The 10991-nt window shown below is 37.1% G+C and overlaps 1 long non-coding RNA gene across 1 annotated transcript; it reads right to left on the bottom strand.

Annotated features, from left to right (window-relative positions):
* Positions 1 to 285: 285 nt before the first annotated feature.
* On the bottom strand, positions 286 to 7557 carry LOC149800685 (uncharacterized). Its single transcript, XR_016420421.1, has 2 exons — positions 7266 to 7557; positions 286 to 597 (listed from the first exon to the last, which is right to left on the bottom strand). It is a non-coding gene; the product is annotated as an uncharacterized LOC149800685 (long non-coding RNA).
* Positions 7558 to 10991: the final 3434 nt, after the last annotated feature.

Consider the following 10991-nt stretch of genomic DNA (forward strand, 5'->3'; position numbering starts at 1 on the left):
ATTGCAGACATGCCCATCTTATCTTTTGTTTGTGCTGAGAACAGTATAAAGGTTTTTGATTTTAGATGATTGTTATGGGGTGGTGGTGGTAGTTGTGGTTACTGATGACTAGATGATGATCGACCTCGGTTTAATCGCCCAGATCGAGTGAATAATAAAAATATCAAATAAATGGATGGAATAATTGGAGATTGAGCATAGATATGGAATAGAACAGCACGAGCCTCCGTATATAAAGTATAACAAAGTAATCAGTTCGATAAACAAAATAAAAATGGACAAGACTCGTGAAGGTTACATTTATACTAGAAAATAATTAAAAATACAATTAGCAGTTCGGTTTACACAGATATGACTAATTTCATCATAAAAGCGAGAGATCGCTTCGAACTCAATTGTCCATCATGTCTTCATAAAGTGACGAATGGTTGCGGGTCACTCAGATTCGAAACCGGTAGTAGCCTATAATCGATTTATGTCTCTGGATCCCTTGTGATGCTGCCTACAATGACCTCTCTCTCTCTCTCTCTCGCCTCTAGCCTCTAACGGGTCATTAACTGGGTCGCCTTCTTTTTTCGTCTCCCTCGGAGCTATTTCCTTTTTAAAATAGATAGAAATGCAACCTAAATAGTTAGTTGGGTCTTTATTTATTAGACAGAACATAATCTCCTCTCATGTTTCGTAGATATCGTCATAGCATAATTCAAACAGACACTAAAACTGCTAATATGGTTTCATGTCTTAGCTTGACAGTATCATATAATGCAAGCTCAGTTCTTTCCATAAACAAACATAGTACAGAGAGATTAATGTATTTCTCTAAAAGAACTATTAAACAGTACTCACTAATCGATCCATAGCATATTCTGGTCTCGTCTCATACAATTAACCCTCTGTAGTGTGATTTATTAATCACTAAATTTATGGACACACACGGTCGACAATAAAAAGTTACCACTGTTGCCCGGCTAAAAGAATTCACATCTTAAATTTACAAATTAATTATATAAATTCACTTCTTGTCTTAACTACATTATTTGCTAACTAACAATCTATCAGCATATACATTCCACATGCATAATAATAAGCAATTCCAAGCATACATGACGTATAAACGAAAACGCTCAAAGTTATGTTAAGACTCCTATCAAGAAATAATGCACGCAAAGCTTAAAATAAATAGCCATATCATATCCAAGACAAATGAATTCAACAATTATCTTTAGACTCATATCAAGGTAAAATTATGAAACTAAGAAAATAAATTCAAACAATTATCTTCAGATTCCTATCAAGGAAAAATTGAATGAATCTAATATACAGCATCTTGCTTTCTTTGCCCCTTTTGCAAAATCGTCTTTCAAGATTCCCATAACACGTTAATTGGACCTTTTAACGAGAAAAATACTCTCTACTTTTCTTGTGGTCACGATCTCAATTAGACTAACTAATTTTACGGCGTTAGACATTAAAAAAAAAACAAACAACGAAAGTTCGTATGTAAGCACACTAGTAATTATTTTCTTAGCTAATCAGGATTATAGGTTTATTTAACCGCCAAAACGAACACACAGACATCCAGGGTTTCACATCCTTTCCCGCTTTCCCTTCATAAACCGATCTCTGCAAAGCTTCAATATATGACAAATATTTTAGCAAGTACAAACGCTGTTTCTGCAAAATTTCGACCCTTGGCATTCTTGGTAAACAACCAATGCATCACCCATTAACCTGACAAAGTAGAGGGTGGGCATCATAAAGAGTCAAGCATGTCCTAACAGACAAATTAGTATACCGTATCCTTACACAGGCCATGGGTTAAATTCCGTTACCGATCGCATACATTAATTTAATATTGCTATGTGTCACCATGACACCTACACATAACAAGCTTCTGCAAAATTCATGCTGTTTTAATGACATTTAATTTCAGTCAGATTGTGATTTATGTCAACTACACTGAAGCACGCGTCTTTTATGCCCTGATACTTACAAATGAAATTGTATTTGGATGCAGATAATCGAATGCATCCACAACTTCTGATTATTTTATTGCTGGCACTGAAATTGAGTATTTCTAGAAAATGTAACTACTGACTTAGCTTTAACTAGTTTAGCAGGCTACACATATTACACCACAGCATCCAAAGTCTACCAGGTTACTCATGTAACACCACAGCATCCAAAGTCTACCAGGTTACTCATGTAACACCATAGCATCCAAAGTCTACCAGGTTACTCATGTAACACCATAGCATCCAAAGTCTACCAGGTTACTCATGTAACACCATAGCATCCAAAGTCTACCAGGTTACTCATGTAACACCATAGCATCCAAAGTCTACCAGGTTACTCATGTAACACCATAGCATCCAAAGTCTACCAGGTTACTCATGCAACACCATAGCATCCAAAGTCTACCAGGTTACTCATGTAACACCATAGCATCCAAAGTCTACCAGGTTACTCATGTAACACCATAGCATCCAAGGTTTACTAGACTGCATATAAATACCACAGCAAGCAAGGTCTACCGATACGGGTGTGAGCTATATGGACAAATCAAAGACATTCTTGCGCTGATATTTTGGAGTTTCCATTCCATTTGCAATATAAAAGGAACTTATCGCCACACTGACTGATATTAAGGACAATCCTGGTAAATATCTTGTCTAAAAGAAACAAATAAACTGAATCATTACTGCCTGAATATTTGTCAATATTGAAAATAAATGTCTAGTTGAGAGTGAACCCTCCTTCCACTACAAGTGTGCAGACGTTACTTCCCTTGACCTATGAAGCCTAAATAATTGAAAACAATTTACGCATTTTGTACTCGTTAGTTTACATGCGTGTCCTTTCGGGAGACATGCGATTTGAACTTTCTTCCCCGTAAAGAATCCCTTTAATCTCTCCCCCCCCCCCCATCTCTCTCTCTCTCTCTCACACACACACACATAGTCTCCATCAGCTGTTTGCATCTGCATCACGTAAAAGACTGTCTTTAGTTATTTCACTCACTGTTATGAAAGAGCTCATTCCTTTTCCTTCTCTCCAAGGGTCAAGGAGAGAATGGATGTTGTCACAATTTAAACAAGGTTTTCCAATTTCTCTTTTTTTTTTTTAAGTTTGGTTCCGTATTTGTTCGCTGTGATTTCATAATGTTAATTAGCTGCACACTTGTTTAATTAATTCAGTCTAGACTGAAAGTATTAAATTAAATATTATATATTTAATGAGCTTTCGTTCACATGCATGCATGTATTTGATTACTGTATTTATGTTGAACAGCCGAGTATAAATATTTCTTTGAATTACATTGTGCCTGTTTGAATATTGAAGATTGTGACATTAACGAAATATCGAGCTTCAGCCAGTACAAAAAAAATGTGTTAATGTGTTGTTAAATCCTATACATATATAGCAATGTACACACTTACGAAATTTACATTTTAGATCAGCATAGAATTCTTCTGGAAAATGTAATTTCGCTATACACGCACAAACAAATACACACGCACAAACATACACACACACGCACACACACACGCACACACACACACATACATACATACACACACATACACGCGCGCGCGCGCACACACACACACACACATCACAACCACACAAATATTTGTAAAACAAATACGCAGAGATTCTCTTTTAAGTTCATTGTTCCAGATGCATACTTTACCGCTCTTAATAGATGAACAGAGGGCTTGAAGTGATGCTAGTGTCATTAGTAATAATTTTTGCACTCATCAGATTGTCTCTGATATTTTTCTATACCTGTATTACGCTAAAAGAGGGTCAAAAATGCAGCGGTTATACTAGTTAGAATGTCAAATCTGGGTTTTCTGCAGGGAAATGACAGTTGGCGATATGCGCCCAGAACTGGCTATGGTAAGTTGCTTCGCTATCAAAATACGGTAGCTCCTGAAGTGGGGTGAGTGTGTAGTCTTTAGTCTCTTCAAAGAGAGAAGCCTGCTTGTCCTTTGAAGTACCATAAACGTATTAAACAACCAGTTCTATAACTGAAAGATATCAATGAAAAAGTTAAAAATGAACTTTTGTCTCAAAGAAAAGCAGCATATATGATTTGGTTCAAAAGTAAATACACAGACTGAGTATTCCATTTCCACGATGTTAAACTACTATATTTTCAAGAACTATATAAAGAGCTATATTTTGTTTTCTTTTCATTGCTTTGCTTAAGAAATGTGGCGTGTTGTGAGTTTCTTTCTTGTTTTCAGTGTGTTGCTAATATGTTATTCAAACTGTCAATTTTCTTGAGTTGTAAATTTTAGTTTAATAATTGTTCAGCAATGTTTTAAGTGCTGTCAGTATTAAGACTATATTACAAATCTTCATCTGGAGAGATGTCAGTCTTTATTAGTTACTTTTGGACGTGCCTTGTTCAGATGCTGGGCCTTGTTACATTCTTTTGTTGTTGTCTTTTCTGGTATTTATCTGACCTTACTGGTTATATAGATATAACAAAAGCACATAACACCTTGTTGAACTACTTTTGGAACCTAACAAAGCCTCAGCCACCGTAACTGAGTCGATTTTATTTTAGCGCAATGGCCTCCGGATACCGGGTGGCGTAATCAGCAATCGTTAATATATAACAATTACAGCTCCCCAACACAGGCTTTATCTGACCTATTAGGTGCATCGCCACCCTCAAGAAAGGCTAATCAATAAGTCGGGCTGGTTCCAAGTGGCACTGGTTGATGGGGGGTCTTATGTGCCACTCGCTGCCACTTGTCACATGACAAACAAGACCTCCGAACATTCCTATATCCAACTAGCCAAAAGAACTCCCTCACTAGCCTATCTCTGGACTTCGCCACACCCATGTGTACCAAGTAGACTTTCATGTGCCAGCCTAAACACTTCTACTTGCGTCCCTCATGGCACAACAATTTGTTTGAACGTGTCTGTGCCTTTCCCGGCCTACCGGTATAAAATACCTCATTTAAACGCGAACATCACCTCACCTCACTTTACTCAGGAACATCACAGGGACTGACTGGGGATCGAACCAGGAAACCCTCCTCACGATATATAAAACCCTAATTAGATCAAAACTGGATTACCAAGCATATAACTCGGCTAAGCAACCTGTACTACAAAAACTTGACACTATCCAGAGAAAAGCCTTACTATTATGCACAGGAACACTCCCCTCAACATCATTAGAAGAACTACAAACACTAACAGGAGAACTACCATTAAAATTACGTAGGCAAGAACTGCTCCTCCGATATTCCATTCGATTAGATACCCACCCAGACAACCATCCCACCAAAATAGCTATAAATAAGTGTAAAGTTGTCTTCAAACCCAAAATCATACCCACCACACCAAGTGGCAAAGTAATCCTTGAACTAAGAGAAAAGATACCTCTACTAAAAAAAACAGGTAACAAACAATACAGACCAGAACAAATCACCATGGTTACAAGAACCACCAAGGATTAACACTGAAGCTACCAAATTAGGCAATAAAGAAGGACAAGAAAACTTACTAAAACCTGTACTGGTAAACGAAAGCAACCAAAAATACACGGACTATGTTAAAATATATACCGATGGATCAAAAACAAACAACCCACCAAGAACAGCAGCAGCAATAGTCATCCCTGAATTCAATATACAAACGGGATCCAGATTTCCTGACTATTGCTCCATTTACACCACTGAATTCTGGGCTATACTTGAATCACTACAATGGATCAAAGACAACCAAATACCTAAAGCAGTCATTATAAGCGATTCTCTCAGCGTTATCAAATCGATCCAAAATCGCAATACACACTTTTGGGAACAATTCCTCGACACAGCATGCTAATTAATCGACGATATCACCACAGCACATCAATTAGTCGAGCTCATGTGGATACCGTCGCACATTGGAATCTCTGGCAACGGATCAGCAGACAAAGTTGCACAAACCAAACTAGGAGATCAAAACTCTATCAAGCTTAACTATAGCTCTACAGAAGCACTAAGCTTCGCACAAACATATATATAGACCAAATATGGCAAGATTTTTTGGAACTCTTCCACAAAAAGTAAAAAGCACCATGAAACCCAAGAAAACGTAGATAGGAATATATAGCTACCTAAGGGTACCTATTTAGAACAGAAAACCATAAACAAGATAATAACTGGAAAAACTAAACTAGCAAGCTGCATTGGAAGGTTTATAGGACCCAAACCAGCAACCATTAACTGCTTTAACTGCCACGCCACCGAAGATCTACACCACGTATTCAATATATGCCCAAAATATCAACCCGCTCGGAAAATATTTATCAAAAACCAAAAAGATATTGGATCCCTACACACATACCCAGAGTTACTTATGGACTCTAATAAAAATAAACAATCATCATATGAAAATATAAATAAATTCATAGACTCAGCAGGACTTAGGAACAAAATATAATTACTATCCCCACAAAACCAAAAGACCCAGTAACTAGCTAAATAAATTTAGATGCCACCACATAAAAACCTATAACATATCATTCAATTTTATAAAAGTATTAATAAATAATTCACTTACGAATCACCTATAAAAAAAACTAATGAAACCGCAAAATCGGATGTCCTAGATGTCCTTAACGAACCGTGTAATCGGCTAGGACTCCAGTCTCTTGCTAAATAAAGTATAAATAACATTCAATCTCTAAAAACATTAATAAATAAATAACTTAATGAGGCAATATCTAAAAACTTATAAATAACATAACGCAGGAAGCACACACTAAACACCTCGACTAGTAATACCATAATAACCTTAAAAATCTCTCTTCATACATGATTTTTACTAAGAACCTCTAAAAACAGCATAGAATATGCCCCCCCCCCCTTTTTTTAAGAACATTTTGAAGAAGAAGAAAAAATCGAAAATAAAAATCGCAAGAAACACCAGGCAAATGCAACAAGAAACCAGCGATGTAAAGCAAGTAGGACCGTTCCCGAGCTCTCTTTCCCACTAATGACAGCCAACCATTCAACTGTAAGGGACCTTTATGGACCCACAGATTGAGGCCAAACTATCAGGGTTCCTTGAATCCATAAAAGCCTGGGAGAGGTGGCACCATTCCCTTCCCCAGGAACAACTAGCAGGATGCGGTGCAGTCAGAAAAAAGTGGCACACGCACAATTGTGCGCACGCCACTATAATTAAATTCAACAACATCAACAACCTCACCGTCCGGCAATTTATCTACGGACCAGTCTTTTTCATACCTGCGTATCTTGTTGTTGAAAGACAAATCCTCCTCTTGAAGTTTCCTCAGCTCGTCAGACTCCACGGCTTAGACCATCACTTCCGCTTCATAACCCTCGTCTTAACCCCACGATCATAAGTGAACACGTCATAGGATTACCCCGCTGCAACACATACATACACCGTAATATTATATTGTAAAACAACTCCAGCAAACACGCTGCTTGAATGTGCCCTTTCACATACGGCAATTCTAGGTCGAAGTAAGGACCCGAAGCGAATCTTTCCTCCTGTTAGCAAACTGTACTTCAACCGTCGCCTGTAGACGCCCCAGCCTTAACATGCTTACTGTCTACCAAGGCCGGGTAGCTACAGTCGGTATAATAAAGCACAGTAGCCATCTCCCAATTAACCGTAGATACCGCTATGTTGGTCAGCTCTATTGTTTCTCGCTTTCTAACAGTATCCACAGTTACCGCGTTTATCAATGTCGGACGATGCTTTTTAAGTCATTAGTTTAGTGGCCTAGTTCGTTGCAGCCGTAACACGCGAGCTTTTCTTCCTTACCACCGTTATCATAATCTACCCCTCCCCCATATTCCCTGCTACATGGAAATTATCTCTGCTGGGAATAGCGGTCCCTGGCCTCCCAACGTTCTGACCGTTCCATTTTAGCGGTTACCCTCACTTCCTCTAGTGGCCTTCCTATGCTCGCTGATGCCAGATTGGTCCCTGCCACCCCTCATGGTTGGACACGAGTGAGCGTACTCATAACGCTCGGCTATCACACCTCTGTCATCTAAGATTATTTTCTTTTAGAATCTTAGAAGCCCCTTTTCTTTTTATTCTTTGTATTGCCGTATGTACACATTTGATTACAACTGCAAAAACAAAACAAACTAATGCTACAGAACATAAACTATAGGTGGTGTTACAAATTGTTGCAAGAACAGGTTTGTAATAGTTTCGATTGCAATGGAATATAAATACTCGTGTGATTACATTGTCATTATCTGTCCAATAAGTACGTGAAGTAAGGTCTTACAACAGATAATGGCCTTTTAGAGACCACAATATACTTGTAATAGATCTTGGTGATAAATCAGATAAATGGTTAAAATTATATTTTAGTGTATTATAGGAAAAAAAGATACATACCTGCTGTAATGATAGAGGAGTTAATAAAACAATAAAATATAAGAAATGTTAACGTGGGTTAATTGTCTGAATATTCTTCTTATTGGCGAGCCATATTGAAATTTATTTATCGGACCCTCTACATATTATTCTCATAACAACTTAGTTCAAATATACTTAACTTCATATAGTCCATCCCCTGATGGCAGGATTAATTAAATTCATATGTTGCTGATTTAAAAAAGATTATGTTCATTTCTGATTTTTTTCTATTTAATTGCTGATATTCTGAGACGCTTGCATGATTTCTTGTTATATTTGCCAGTTATAAAACCATACAGCTCTTTTCTAAGACCACCAGTATCTTGTACCGTACTCCATTCAATTCATTTTTACAGGTACTTGTTGTGATTAATACATGAGAGGAAGACCTTAAGTGCTTTTCTAATCGCTTATGTTGTAAAACCCTAGCTTTTCTGTCATGTTTTTCTTAATATTCAAGATCTACAGTATTTACAAACATCACCTTTAATTTTCGTCCAATAAAACATCTATTGATGTGGCTTCGGTTTCGCTTATAATGTGATATCAGGATTTTGTTCCTTTTCGACAGTGAGGGGTTGTCTTTTGTCACTCTGATCAGAATAAAGAAAATGAGTAGTTAGAAGAGGATCAGGGTGATCAGTACCTCTTGACTGATCTATACCAGGCTCAAACGCGACCTCATCAAAAGCCTGACCAACAACTGTGTCAGCTGAAGGAATATTTTCCTGATCAACATCATTCTCGAGAGGTTTCTTTGCCATAGCTCTAGCAACTGCACAAGCTGGTGAAAAATAAGGCATTTCTCTTTCAGCAGACTAGATCCAAATAAGGCTTGTCAGTTACAATTAGACTAATCACAACCTTTTCTTCACCTAGGACATTACCTAGTAGTAAATGAATACCCACGATGGGTAAAAATTTCACTGTTACGACTGTCACGGTTCTTGAGACTAAGTCTGATTACAAATGTACACAATGGAGAGGAGCATTAAGAAAGCCACACTCTATTCCCTGAATGAAAACGCTTTCATTAGAAGAGTCTCCTCTCAAGAAAGCAAATTACCTGATAATAAAAGAACTCAGAGAAACTCCTGTGTCCCAACAAAGTTCAATAAGAATAGACTTGGCAGAATCACCCATAAGTAATATAGAACTTTTCGACATGAATAATTCTCCATAATAAAATCAGACTGGGGTTTGTTTGACCCAATAAATGTTGCTTTCAATGCATGATTCTGACTTGACATCTTAGAAATAAGAGCATTTGGAATTGCTTTGTTTTGATTATGTTTCTTTTTTCAATCTGTAGCAGACAGAAATAATGTGCCTTTTCTACTTGCAATAAATACACGTAGAAAGAGATTGAATTTCCGATCGATCTTATCATAAACTTGATTCCTAAAAGTTGTGCCCGATTATAGTTTGGAAGTTCTTGTATGAGAATGAGATGCTTATTTAACCAAAAAATTGCTGTGTGGAAGACTTATTGACAAACGAAAGTTTGTGAGTCAAGGAATAGTCGTCACAAGTAGGAGCAGCATTTTCTAAAGTTTCGACCTTTTGCTCATCAAGGAGGTTCGACGTCAGTGTGGACGCCATTTTTGAACTCTTCACCTAATATGAGTTGTTTGAGGTTATGGCAGTCGTGACCAACCTTCTGGGCAGAGCACCACCTATAAAATAATTCTACTTTTTCTCTTGCAAATTTGAAATGGGTCTGTCCAGTTTCTTTTTTCATATAACCTAAACCTTTGTCGATAAGTCTCAGGTACCAACTCATAATCCTGCAAGATACATTCCTTAACCAGACCATAATCAGCACTTTGTTGTGCTGACAGTGAAATATAGATTGCATGAGCTTTGCCAATAAGTACATTGTAATTACAGGATCCAGTACTCTCTTGGCCATTTAACATTTTCAGCATGTTTTCAAAACGAGGAATATATATATATCTACTTCTTTTTCTTTAAAAGGGTGTACTAACCTAATAGATCTGGTAACATTTGATAAAAAACGAACTTGTGTTTAAAGGAGGTGTTTACCACTAGCCAGTTCTCTTTTCTTTAGTCTAAACTGCATTTTTCGTTCTTCATTTATTTTCTACCTGCATATGTATTTTCATCACTTCTTTTTGTACTTTCATCTGCATTTGTCTCTCTTATTTCTCTTTCTGCAACTGTATTTATTATTCTTCTTTCTGCAATTGCAATTGCCTCTCTGAAGCTGAAGCTTTCTTTAGCGAAAGCGAAAGCATTTTAAATTTCAATTTCATTACTTTTATTTCCGAGCCAGACAGAGACTTCCTAATCAAACCCAAAGCAATTTTATCCCATTAAATTTTCTCCACCAAATATTGGACAAAAGGTATTTGTTAATTTTTGCTTCGGTAAAGAAGCCTTCGTCTCAGAAAGATCCTATTGCCTTCGGGGTAATTCGGCCTTTCTCGAGAAATCTAACAATTGAATAGGATTTAAAATAACGTTCTCGATTTTAGATGACATTGTAAAGCTTTTTGGTTTCACTATAAATTAAAATACCTTGGACTTAGAATATTCCGAAACAA

Source organism: Sinohyriopsis cumingii, chromosome 4 (genome assembly GCF_028554795.1).
Source record: "Sinohyriopsis cumingii isolate HCF-2022 chromosome 4, ASM2855479v2, whole genome shotgun sequence".
Taxonomy (NCBI): Eukaryota; Metazoa; Mollusca; class Bivalvia; order Unionida; family Unionidae; genus Sinohyriopsis; species Sinohyriopsis cumingii.